At 41.2% G+C, this 12,075-nt stretch overlaps 1 protein-coding gene across 2 annotated transcripts in view; it reads left to right on the top strand.

The window, feature by feature from the left end:
* The window catches only part of LOC107159939 (C-type lectin domain family 4 member A-like), a 68,099-nt gene that overhangs the window by 26,581 nt on the left and 29,443 nt on the right, over positions 1-12,075 (top strand). Inside the window, exons 4-6 of one of the 2 annotated variants that reach the window (XM_048787837.1) lie at positions 3,019-3,147; positions 3,406-3,493; positions 4,230-4,338. The gene's annotated coding sequence lies outside the window, so the exon portion shown is untranslated. The remainder of the gene's footprint in view (positions 1-3,018; positions 3,148-3,405; positions 3,494-4,229; positions 4,339-12,075) is intronic. The other variant, XM_048787838.1, reaches the window with a different exon arrangement.

Raw genomic sequence — 12,075 nt, 5'->3', positions numbered from 1 at the left:
AGTCCCCTGGTTTCTCCGGCTAGTCCTGGTTTCTTCTGCTAGACCAGTCTTCCCCTGAGTGATGCCCCTCGGCAGTTCAAACTGTACTCTGGGCCTGCTGTTTGCTGGGTGTGGAGGGTGGCTATTGGAACCCAGGCACTCTATTGTTTTGATTTTTTCCGCTTGCCCCTCCCCAGTGCTGGCAAGACAGGTTTTGTTTTTGCCGCTGATGGGAGGGGGAGTTGGAGGTCAGGTGTCTCTAGCTTTCCCCCATGTCTTTATGCAGGCTCGTTCTGATAATCCCTCCCCCGGAAAGTCTAGGAGAGATTTTATGCGAATTCCCCGCTGTATGGGAGATCGGCTGAGTAACACACACCTGTTTTATTGTTGCAATCTGTCGGAGACTGATGGTGGTTACGTCAGCTCTCCAAGATGGTGGCCGGTGGCTTCGTTGGTGGAGTTTCTGTTGTGGGGGATAGAACTGGACCGCTTCCTTCCCCGTCTGTAATCCCGAACTCAGCCCGGGGCTCAGTGAGGGCGCAGCCGGCAGGATTCCACAGAATCCTTAGCAATGTTTCTCTCTGCTTGCTGGTCACTTCTCGGCGGCACCCCGCCGTCTGTAGCCGCAGGGCGGGCCGCGTGGATCAGTCAGCCTGGATCTCCGGTCGCACAGTTGGTTAGTGTTTGAGACTCAATTACCGGACCTCGGTGCTGGAAATCCTTCCTCTAGGTTTCGGTGTACCCCAATTTTGCTGTAAATTCCTAACAAGATAGATTTTTGTCGTTCTAACTCGTTATTCACCTGCGCAGTGACGTGGTACACGGGGTGTGATGCACTCTATTCGCGGCCATCTTGGAGTCCTCCTGTTTTAAAAGTTTCTATCTGTTAGTCCTGGTTTTAGGGATTTCCCTCTTGTTGTCTGTCTGCTTTTTGTTTTTATCTGTCACTGGCCCTTTAAGACATTGGCAATGCTGCATTGATCACACTGGTAGTCTCTTGGGAAAAATCATAACTGAAAGGGTCACGTGTGTGTCTAAGACTATGATTAGATAAAAATGTAAAGATGTCTAGCCATTGAATGTTATTCTGAATTATTATACAGCCTTGCAGTTGGAATTGGCTTGCCAGAGGAACAAGTTTAAGAGGAACGAGTTTATATTATATATGTGCAGGTATTTCTGAAGTTGCATTATAGGGAATACAAACAGTTAGGAACTAAATTGATGGTGAAAGAAAGGGCACTTTCTCTTGTGTGCAAGGATAGAAGGGCACAAGAAGAAAAAGTTAAATCCCTTTCAACCCAGGCTGGCAGGCCTGGCACTGCTTCTCAACCCAGCCCCAGGCAATCACAGACCATCCTTCTGTGGATCAGGAACACCATCCCTGGTGAGGAAGAAAAATTCTAGAAAAGCTCCTGGGCTATAGAGGAATGGGCAAAGGGGACTTGGCCTCTGCCCTGCCTTCCAACGTCCTTATCCATGGTGGGTGGGGGCTGCCAGCCAAAAAGGATGTGGTAGTGGGTGTCAGCACCACTATATTATGACCTGGGAAGAGGAATGGTCTCTTCTTTTAAGATGTGATAGAACACCCCATTTGGCCAAGGGAACACCCATTATGGGGGCAGAATAATTCTTGCTATGACAGTATTCTATCAACCTAAATGCATGGGGAGACTGACAGGATGAAAAACTGCACAGGAGGACTGTCAGGCTAAATGACTGCATAAGTGTGTGTGTGTGTGTGTGTGTGTGTGTGTGTGTGTGTGTTTGTGTTGGGGGACTCAGGTATGGCTCAAAAACAGAGTTAGAGTAGAGAAAAAAATCTGCAACCTCTTCAGCTCTGGAAAAATCAGATGTTACAAAAATAAGCTGAGTAACTGTAGAATCCTAAGGCCTGGCTCAACAAAAGCTGAAGGTCCAGGACTTCTTAGGCTAAGCTGCAGCTATACAACCAGCAGCAGAGGCCATGCCTGCATAGAGATAGTCACCTGTCTGGCCTCAGCATCTGGGATGAAGCCCCCCTGGCCCTGAGTGTAACCAGGGGCCAGGGTAATGGTGATGTTGTGGTGTAAACTAATCTATAAAATCAGTAAGAGTGTAAGTTATAGGTTATTGATTGGTAAAACATAGATTATAGATATAAGATTTTGATAAGATAAGACAATTATAAAGCAAGAACTGTCATAGACGGGCTTAAGACTCCATTTTGCTATTCTTTCTATAAAAAACTGTTACATGATCCATTTCTGAGAAACAGAAACGAAAGCTGTCTTCTTATAAAAAATTGTTTTTCTGTACTTTGTATCCCATAGAATGTGCCCAACTCAGGATATGGTGGTGGTCATGGTGAGCTATGTCCTGGGTTTGAGTACTTTTATGGTTCTACATGACTTTGAAATAGATTATTTCCTGGCTCAGCTGAAACTCAGGATACGATGGTCTAACATTTTTTTCGGACTTGAGATGTGGTTAAGCTGTTTTTTTTTTTTTTTTAAGCTTCTGTAACTGGCTTGCTTACATGATGTTGAGAAAAGCCCCTGAATTGTTGTTTTCATCCTTAAATTCCCAAGACACAGGCCAGGAAATTGCTGTTCTCCCACAAAGAATCAGTCTCTGTGGGTGGGTGACAGACCCTGGCCACATAAATAAAGCTCTCTTTTGTTTGAATTCGGACTTAGAGTGTTTTCTGAGGCAGCTCCCCATGACAGTGAGAGGCAAGTCCTCCCATACTTGCTCCTCTGTCTTGTGTCTGCTCCTCTGAGCTGCTGAGTTTTTGCCTGTCAGAAAAAACTTCTGGGTAGAGCCCTGAGTGTTGTCTACAGAGTTGAGCAGTGGGAAAGGGCCTCCTGGAGTCCCCATGTATGCAGGCACACCTGCCTTTTTGTCCTGTTGGTTTCTGAACAGAGACTTTCCTAAGAATCTCTGTATGGTCAGTGTGACCTTAACTGGACAGGGAGCCCCAGACATACAAAAAAACTTCAGTGGGCAAACGGGGCAATTGACATAAACCCCTTGCAGCTAGTTGATATTGCTTTTCAGGTGTGCAGTGCCTGGGAGGAACAAAAACTAAAGCCAACTCCAACAAACTTGGATCTTCAAGGAAGCCTAAAGAAAAGAATGGAAAGGGCTCCTTCCATTGAAAATCAATATGCCTACTGAGAAAAAAAGGTAAGAGAGTCTGTTGGTATAATTGAAAATGAATAACTCATGTAAAGTTGATGCATTGTGATAACGAGAAGAGTGATAAGTCAGGCTCCAAACCCTTGAATGCAAACTGGGAGAAGAAAGATGATTAACTTTATATGTCATATTGTCCAATCCCTCTCCTGGGAAGAGATTTGCTACGTATATTAGATAGTCAGATAATGTTCTCCCTGCAAAAGTGATACCAGTTTTGAAAATCAGGATAAGTTCCTTGTTCCCCAGGTGTTGAAGATTAAACATCCCAAAAAATGCTAAGGCAAGAGCAGAAAGCAAAGTTTATTTAAGAAACAGAAGAGATCTTCCTGTGGAGGTAGGCCTGGAGCTGTGGTGAGCAGGCTCAGAGGGGATAAGAGGGCCTGACTTTCTCCAGCAAGTCATACTTTAACCATTAATTCTTTAGGAAACCTCCCCAAAACTCCTTCATTGGACAAAGCCTTCAATTATACACTCTATAACACTGTCTACCTCCTTCATGTTACATACAACAATGAAGTTTTCATTTGTGTGAATATTCTGAGTACATACTCCCTACTGGTCCACAGGCTTCCTGAGAAGACAGAATATGTGCAATTTTGATCAAAGTGTTTTTAGAATCTACTTTGTACCCACTGTATATTAAATGCATGGTAAATCCATGTTGAATAAAGTTAATAAATGAATAAAAAAAGAAAAGAAACATAAGAGAGAGGGTGGGGTGGTGAGGGCAAGAGGGGAGAGAGAGAGAGAGAGAGAGAGAGAGAGAGAGTTAGTTCTGTGGAGAGAAGGGGGTCCAGAGCTGGTGCCTGAGGGAATGGGGGTGTCTTGTTCCTTTATAGATTTTAGGTTTTCTTTCATCTCTTGCCCCCTCCTCCCATTGTGCCTGTGTGACCAAAAGGTGACCAAAAGACAGGAAGTGTGTGATTGCTACAGGGTGTGATTGCTTGTGTTGGAAAGTACCATTCTTTCCCTGGAAGCTGTTAGCATCCTGGTGAGGGGTGATGGGAGGTGCTATCTACCATTTCTTTTTCTTTGATAATTAGCTACCTATCCTTTGCCCTATCTCAAAGGTAACAACTCTTGTTGCAAGTGCCACCAGAAAACATGCTCTGATTCCAGCTTTCACTTGCCACCCAGGAAAAGGAAGCTGAGCCTGTTCTGCTAGAGGTCTGCTAAAAAGTGAGTAAGGCTGTGTGGGCTAAGGGACCCTGGAAAGAATGATCAGGTTTTCCCAGCCAGACTTTTGCTTAAGGAGGAGGTAACTTGTCCCAAGAAGAAACAATATGCCTCCCTTACCTTAAAATAGAGGCATCGCTAGTGATCCAGCGTCTTTTGGATACATTTTTAAAAAACAGATTGAGTTAGCTTTACCAGTTCCCCTACAGTATTCCAATCCTGCCTGTGTAAAATACACATGCACGTGCACACCCCCCCCCCACCTCCAACAACAATGACATATACCTCCAACAACAAAATAACCCCATCACATTATGCGTAATGATTTGTTCAAAGCCTGAGAGCTATACATAATGTTGTTTAGTATATTTAGCTCTGTTTTAGTCAGAAGTTTTGTTACTGTGACCAAAAGACCTGACAAGAACAATTAGTGGAGGAAAAGTTTATTTCAGGGTTATGGTTTCAGAGGTCTCAGTCTATAGATAGCTGGCTCCATTCCTCAGGTCGTGAGATGAACCAGCTCATCATGATGGAATAGTGTGGAGGAAGAAAGCAGGTGGGAACTGGCACCAGGAAGGAGAGAGTGAGGGAGAGAGAGTGAGAGCTCCCTGTGTTCAACAAGAACAAAATAAAAACCCCAAAGGCATGCCCCCAGGGACCCACCTCCTCTAGTCACACCCTACCTGCCTACAGTTACCAGTTAATCCCTATCACAGGACTAATTCACAGATTGGGTTAAAGCTTTCATAACCCAGTCATTTTACCTCCAAATCTTCTTGAATTGTCTCACACATTAGATTTTGGAGGACATCCCACATTTAAACCATAATAAACCCATAGTACCAAATCCTTATAACCTGCTGACTACAGTGTCAGGTAACCATGGCTCGTTTAATAATGCCAGATTTAAAGGATGTATTCTTTTGCATCCCACTGGAAAGAAATTCCCAATTACTGTTTTCTTTTGAAAGATAGGACCTCAGTACCACCAAATTAACCACCCAGTTTATTGGACAGTTTTACATCAGGGACTTAAAAACCTCACTTAACTCTGTTTAATGAGAGTCTAGCAAAAGACCGGTGAAGGTTACAGATAGATCCAGAAATTCTTTTGGAATATGTGGATAATCTACTTATGGCCTGCCTTGACTATGAACACTGCATTTCAATCACTATTGCTGTACTAAACCACCCTGCCTCATGTGGATATTAGGTGTCCATTAAAAAGGCTAAGTTTTGTAAATAAGTCACCTATCTGGGATTCCAGATTAGCCAACAAACCCAAAGTTTGATGTCATATCCAAAGCAGCCTATTTTTATTTATTTGTTCCAGTTTAGTTATACATGACAGCAGAATACATTTTGACTCATTGTATATAAATGGAGCAACTTTTCATTTCTCTGCTTATACATGATGTAAAGTCACACCATCCGTGTAATCATACATGTACATAGGGTAATAATGTCTATCTCATTCCACCATCTTTCCCACTCCCATCGATCTCCCTTCCCTTCATTCCCCTCTTCCCAAACCAAAGTTCCTTCATTTTTCTTTGTCCCCGCTTTCCATCCTCTCATGGATCAGCATTCACATATCAGAAAACATTTGGCCTTTGGTTTTTTGGAATTGGCTTACTTCATTTATCATGGTATTCTCTAACTCCATCCATTTACCTGAAAATGCCATAATTTCATTCTTCTTTAAGGCTGAATAATATTTCATTGTGTAACCATAGTTTCTTTATCCATTCATCTGTTGAAGGGAATCTAGATATATAGGTTGGTTCCACACTTAAGCTACTGTGAATTGAGCTGTTATAAACCTTGATGTGGCTGTGTCAGTATAGTATGCTGATTTTAAGTCCTTTGGATATAAACTGAGGAGTGGGATAGCTGGGTCAAATGGTGGTTCCATTCCAAGTTTTCTGAGGAATCTCCATACTGCTTTCCAGAGTGGTTGTACCAATTTGCAGTCCCACCAGCCATGTATGAGTGTACCTTTTCCCCTACATCCTCACCAACACTTATTATTGCTTGTATTCTTGATAATTGCCATTCTGATTGGAGTGAGATAAAATATCAGTGAGTTTTGATTGGCATTTCTCTGATTGTTAGAGATGATGAACATTTTTTCATACATTTGTTGATTGATTCTATTTCTTCTACTGTGAAGTGTTCAGTTCCTTAGTCCATTTATTGATTTGGCTATTTGTTTTTTTTTTTTTTTGGTGTTAGGTTTTTTAAGTTCTTTATATATCCTGGATATCAGTGCTGTATCTGAGGCGTGTGTGTTGAAGATTTTCTCCCATTCCAAAGCAGACTATCTTGAACCTTAGAGAATCCAGGAACCAGAGACAGTTATATGGGTTCCCGAGAATGTCAAGATTTTGCCATATTTGGGTACCTAATAGTTAACCCCCATATAAGACCTTAAAAAGAGCAGGAATTAAATCTTTCACTTGGACCCCAGAATATCAAACTACCTTTGAGAAGTTAAAACAAAGTCTCATTACAATCTCTGCCCTAGGTGCCTGATTTACAAAAGGAATTTAGATAAAGTACAGCTCACAGAACTCTTTTATGGACATTGGGAGACATACTGTGACTAACAGCCTATTTGTCAAAATAGCTTGACCATACAGCAAAAGGATGACTAATGGCTGACTGCTGGGAGGATGGAGAGCTACCAGGCCATCCTATCAGGAAATTCAAATGTCAACCAGTACAAAAACAATGCCTCCCATCTCAACACCTAGTTCCATCTTAAACCCAGCAACCCGGTTGCTAGCAAATGATAATGAACCAATACAACATGACTCAGAGATCTTGTAGATAGATGCTAGCAGGTTGGATTTGCGAGATCAAACTATCACTGAGCTGGACTGGGACCTCTTTACCAATGGGAGAAATTTCATGGGCAATGGTCAGCAGGTAGCTGGATAGCTATGGTCACAGAACAATAGGTGTTAGAAACAGAAGCTTTTCTGCTGAAAACATCAGCCCAGAAAGCTAAACTAATTGCTCTGACAAGAGCCCTCAGATTGTCCAAAAGAAAGAAGGTAAACATTTATATTGACTCAACATATGCTTTAATGATGGTACATGCATATGGAACTATCTGGAAAGAAAGATGACACCTCACTGCTGAAAACAAAGACATTAAACATGCCCTTGAAATTCTGATGCTAATACAGACTATCTGAGCCAAAATAAGTGGCAATCAAATACACTGACCTTGACATCAGAAGGTTGATAATTATGTGGCCAAGAGAAATTAAGCCACTGATAGTGCAGCCAAAAGGGCCAGAAAGGAAAAACTGATTTTTAAACATTTTTTTAGTGCATTATAGTTATATATAATATTGGGATTCATTTTGACATAATTATACAAGGATGAAATATAATTTGTTCTGATTCCATCCCCTGTGATTCTCCTTTTCCTCCTTTCTCCCCCTGTTCAATTTCCTCTATTTTTCTAGTCTTTGTTCTATTTATTTATAGTTTTTTTAAAAAAAATTAGTTCATTATAGATATACTTAAAGATGAAATTCATTGCAGCATATTTACGTATGTACATAGGATAATTTGGTTAGTTTCGTTCCATTCTTCTCTTTTCTCATTCCACCTCCCCATCCATCCCCTTCCTCTACTTCACTGATTTCTCAGTGAAGATTCATGGAATCTCCTCCCTCTTCCCCTCCTTTTGTTCTAGTTTCTGCATATGTGAGAAAACATTCAAACCTGGACTTTCTAGGTCTGGCTTATTTCATTTAGCCAGGCCCAGTTCAATCCATTTGCCAGCAAATGCCATAACTTCATTCTTCTTTGTGACTGAGTAAAACTGCATTGGGTATATATGCTACATTGTCTGTATCCATTTGTCCATTGATGGGTACCTGGGCTAGTTCCATAACTTGGTTATTGTGAATGTGTTGCTATAAATACTGATGTGGCTGTATTCCTATAAAATACTGAAGTGGAATAGCTGGGTCATATGGTGTTTCCATTCCTAGAGTTTTGAGGAATTTCCTTACTGCTTTCCAGAGTGGTTATACTAATTTGCAGTCCCACCAGCCATGTATGAGTGTACCTTTCCCCCACATCCCCGCCAACACTTATTATTGCTTGTATTCTTGATAATTGCCATTCTGACTGAAGTGAGATGAAATCTCAATGTAGTTTTGATTTGCATTTCCCTGGTTGCTAGAGATGTTGAATATATTTTTAATATATTTGTTGGCCATTTGTATTTCTTCTTTTGATAAGTGTCTGTTTAGTTCTTCTGCCCATTTTTTAATTGGGTTTTATTATTTTTTTTGGTGATGGTGATAAGTCTTTTGAGTTCTTTATATATTCTGAATATTAATCTCCTATTTTTAAGAGTGGGTAGAAAAGATCTCCCAAGGGGTGAAAAAAGAGAGGAGAGGGAATTTCATAAAAATAGAGGAAAGATCAGTAGAGTTTGATGAAAGGGACACAGGAGGACGAAGGGACTGGGAAAAGGAAGAACACTGGAGTGAATCTGACTGAAATTTTGTTTGTGCACGCATGGATGTGCACTGTGGGTCATGGCATTTGGTGTATCCACAGGAACCTAGTTAGAAAAAGCAAAAGCAAACTGTAAATGAATTGAAGATTGGTGGAGTTGAAGGAGGGGAGAGGCACAGGAGGAGCTGCTGGGGACTGAATCAGAGCAGTTCATTCCCATGTTTTTGGAATTATGTCAAGGTGTACCTTGGTGCTGTATCATAATTAAAGAAATTTAAAAAAGTAAAAATTTGGTACCTTTTTGCTCTGTCAGTGGGAGCATAAATCTGGTCCACATTTTCTGGAGAATATTTTGGCATCATGTGTACATGCCTTGACATAGGCATAACATTTCTAGGAACTTATTTTAGGTAAATAGAGCACTCAAAGTTTATGGCAAAAGACTATGAGAAACAATTAATAATCATCAAATACTCAAGCTAATCATGAAATAATGTTAGCAGATTGGCATCCCCACACATGGAGTACAAAGCAAACATAGAAACATCATATGTAAAATGTTATTTCATAACATGAAAAATATTTGTGATCTGCTATAATAGGAGGGAGAAAAAAGAACTGGCAAGATCCATTATGATTGGATGGCAGACATATGAGTAATTTTTATATCCTTCTGTATATGTGGTGGCTGTTAGCCCGCAACCAGCACTGGCTTCATGAATGAAGGTTCAAGTGGTGAGAAACCTCTAGGGAGTTTTAAATTAAAGAGACAAGACTCTAATTACTTTTAAACCAGCTCTAGGATGGATCCTCCTAGCTCCAGCCTCCAGCCACCTATTGTGGTAGCAAGGTTTACTGAAGAGGTGAGAGAGAGAGAGGGAGAGGGAGGGAGGGAGAGAGAGAGAGAGAGAGAGAGAGAGAGAGAGAGAGAAAGAGAACACGTCAGGGAGTGGACTTTTATTGGGGAACAAAAAATTCTGGGGAAAATACCATCCAATGAAGATTAAGGCGGGCAGCATTCCCAAGGTCAGGGGTGATGATTGGGTCTTTGGGGTAGTGGCCAGACCTGCCTCTGCATGGAGAAGACCTCAGACCTGAGAAGGGTGGGGAAATCTCTGGACACAGGATGTGCCCAGCCAGGGAGGTAACTCGAATCACTTGCGAGGATGGCCTCCCACAGTGGCTACCTCGCCAGATAGCCCAATCATTCCCACCTTCTGGCATTCATTCTTTTTTTCTATCATTGCCACACAGCATCAAGGATAGAAAGTGAGTCAAAGGAATATGGCAGAAGGGATAGGATGTCACTTCTGATGGTAGAACATAAAAGGAATTGTAGCTTATACCACATTCTCTTGGATCACTAACTCTGGAGGGAATAAGAAGTTCTGTGGAAAGCAACTTAGATCTGCCAACAGTCAGTGAGGAACTGAGGCCTCCGACCAACAGCCATGTGAATGAACCATCTTTGCAGAGGGTGTTCCAGACCAGGGTGTTCTGTCCCACATCTTGACCACTACTTTATGAATCCATGGAGCCAAAACATCCCAGCTAGGCCACTCTCAGATTCCTGACTCAGAAACTGTGTTTAAGTTGTTAAATTTTAGGGTACTTATTACATAGACAGTCATATTTTCTAAATATCCATGGATTACATGTACTGTTTTTAAAATTAAAGAAATAACATGACAATTAAAGATGCCTTATTTTATTTAGAGACAGAGTCTCACTGAGTTGCTTAGCATCTCACTTTTACTGAGGCCAGCTTTGAACTCGTGATCCTCTTGCCTTAGCCTTCTGAGCTGCTGGGATTACAGGCATATGCCACTGCACCTGGCTCTTCCCATTATTATTTTTTAAAATTTGCATTGTTCTTTTTAGATATACATATACATGACAATAGAGTGTATTTTGACATACATACATATATACATACATGTATACATACATAGAGTATAACTTCCCATTCTTGTGGTTGTACATGATATGGAATTACACTGGTGATGTAGTCAATATGAACATAGGAAAGTTATGTTTGATTCATTCTACCGTCTTTCGTATTCTCATCCCCCTCCCTTCCCTTCATTACCCTTTCCTTAATTGAATGACCTTCTATTTTTTCTCTTCCCGCTCTTATTGTGTGTTAGTATCCATATACAGACAGAACATTTGGCTGTTGTTTTTTTTTTTTTGGGACTGGCTTCTTTCACTTAGCATAATAGTATCCAGTTCCATCCATTTACTGCTAAATGCCATAATTTTATTCTTTTTTATGGCTGAGTAATATTCCATTGTGTATATATACCACAGTTTCTTCATTTATTAATCTGTTGAAGGGCATCTAGGTTGGTTCCATAGCTTGATTATTGTGAATTGAGCTGCTGTAAACATTGATGTGCCTGTATCACTGTAGTATGCTGATTTTAAGTTCTTTGGGTATATGCCAAGGAGTGGGATAACTGGATCAAATGGTGGTTCCAATCCAAGTTTTCTGAGGAATCTCCATACTGCTTTCCAGAGTAGTTGTACCAATTTTCAGTCCTACCAGCAAAGTATGAGTGTACCTTTATCCTCACAAACTTGCCAACATTTATTGTTATTTGTATTCTTGATAATTGCCATTCTGATGGTAGTGAGATAAAATCTCAGTGTAGTTTTGATTTGCATTTCTCTAATTGCTAGAGATGTTGAACATTTTTCATATATTTGATGATTGCTTGTATTTCTTTTTCTGTGAAGTCTGTTCAGTTCCTTAGCCCACTTATTGATTTGGTTATTTGTTTTTTTGGTGTTAGGTTTTTTGAGTTCTTTATATATCCTGGACATTAATGCTCTAAGGTGCAGGTGGCAAAGATTTTCTCCCATTTTGTAAGCTCTCTCTTCACACTCTCGATTGTTTCCTTTGCTGTGAAGAAGTTTTCTAGTTTTATACCATCCCATTTGTTGATTTTTTTTTGTCCCCTTCACCTCCTTTATAGTTCTCAAAACACCAGAGGGAGAAGGGGTTTGGGTTTCCCTGGCTCTGCTTAAAAACATCATGGCTTTCTGTTCCATATGGAAGGAGGTGGACATGGAGGACGACTTCTGTGAAGTCCCTGGGCTCTTGTGGCATGGACAAGGCTGGGGTGTGAGGGGATACCTTCACATGCTGTGAAGTCTCTGGCTGGCATTAACCCTAGGAGGACGGTGCGCTACCTCCTTCCACCAGCAGGAGGCGACTATTGCCTCTCGTTCTCCCCCCTCCTCCCCCTC

The sequence above is a fragment of the Marmota marmota genome, unplaced genomic scaffold (assembly GCF_001458135.2).
Source record: "Marmota marmota marmota unplaced genomic scaffold, marMar, whole genome shotgun sequence".
NCBI classification, from domain to species: Eukaryota; Metazoa; Chordata; class Mammalia; order Rodentia; family Sciuridae; genus Marmota; species Marmota marmota.
Note: the sequence above shows the minus strand (reverse complement) of the source record. Positions and strands in the feature narration are given on the sequence as shown.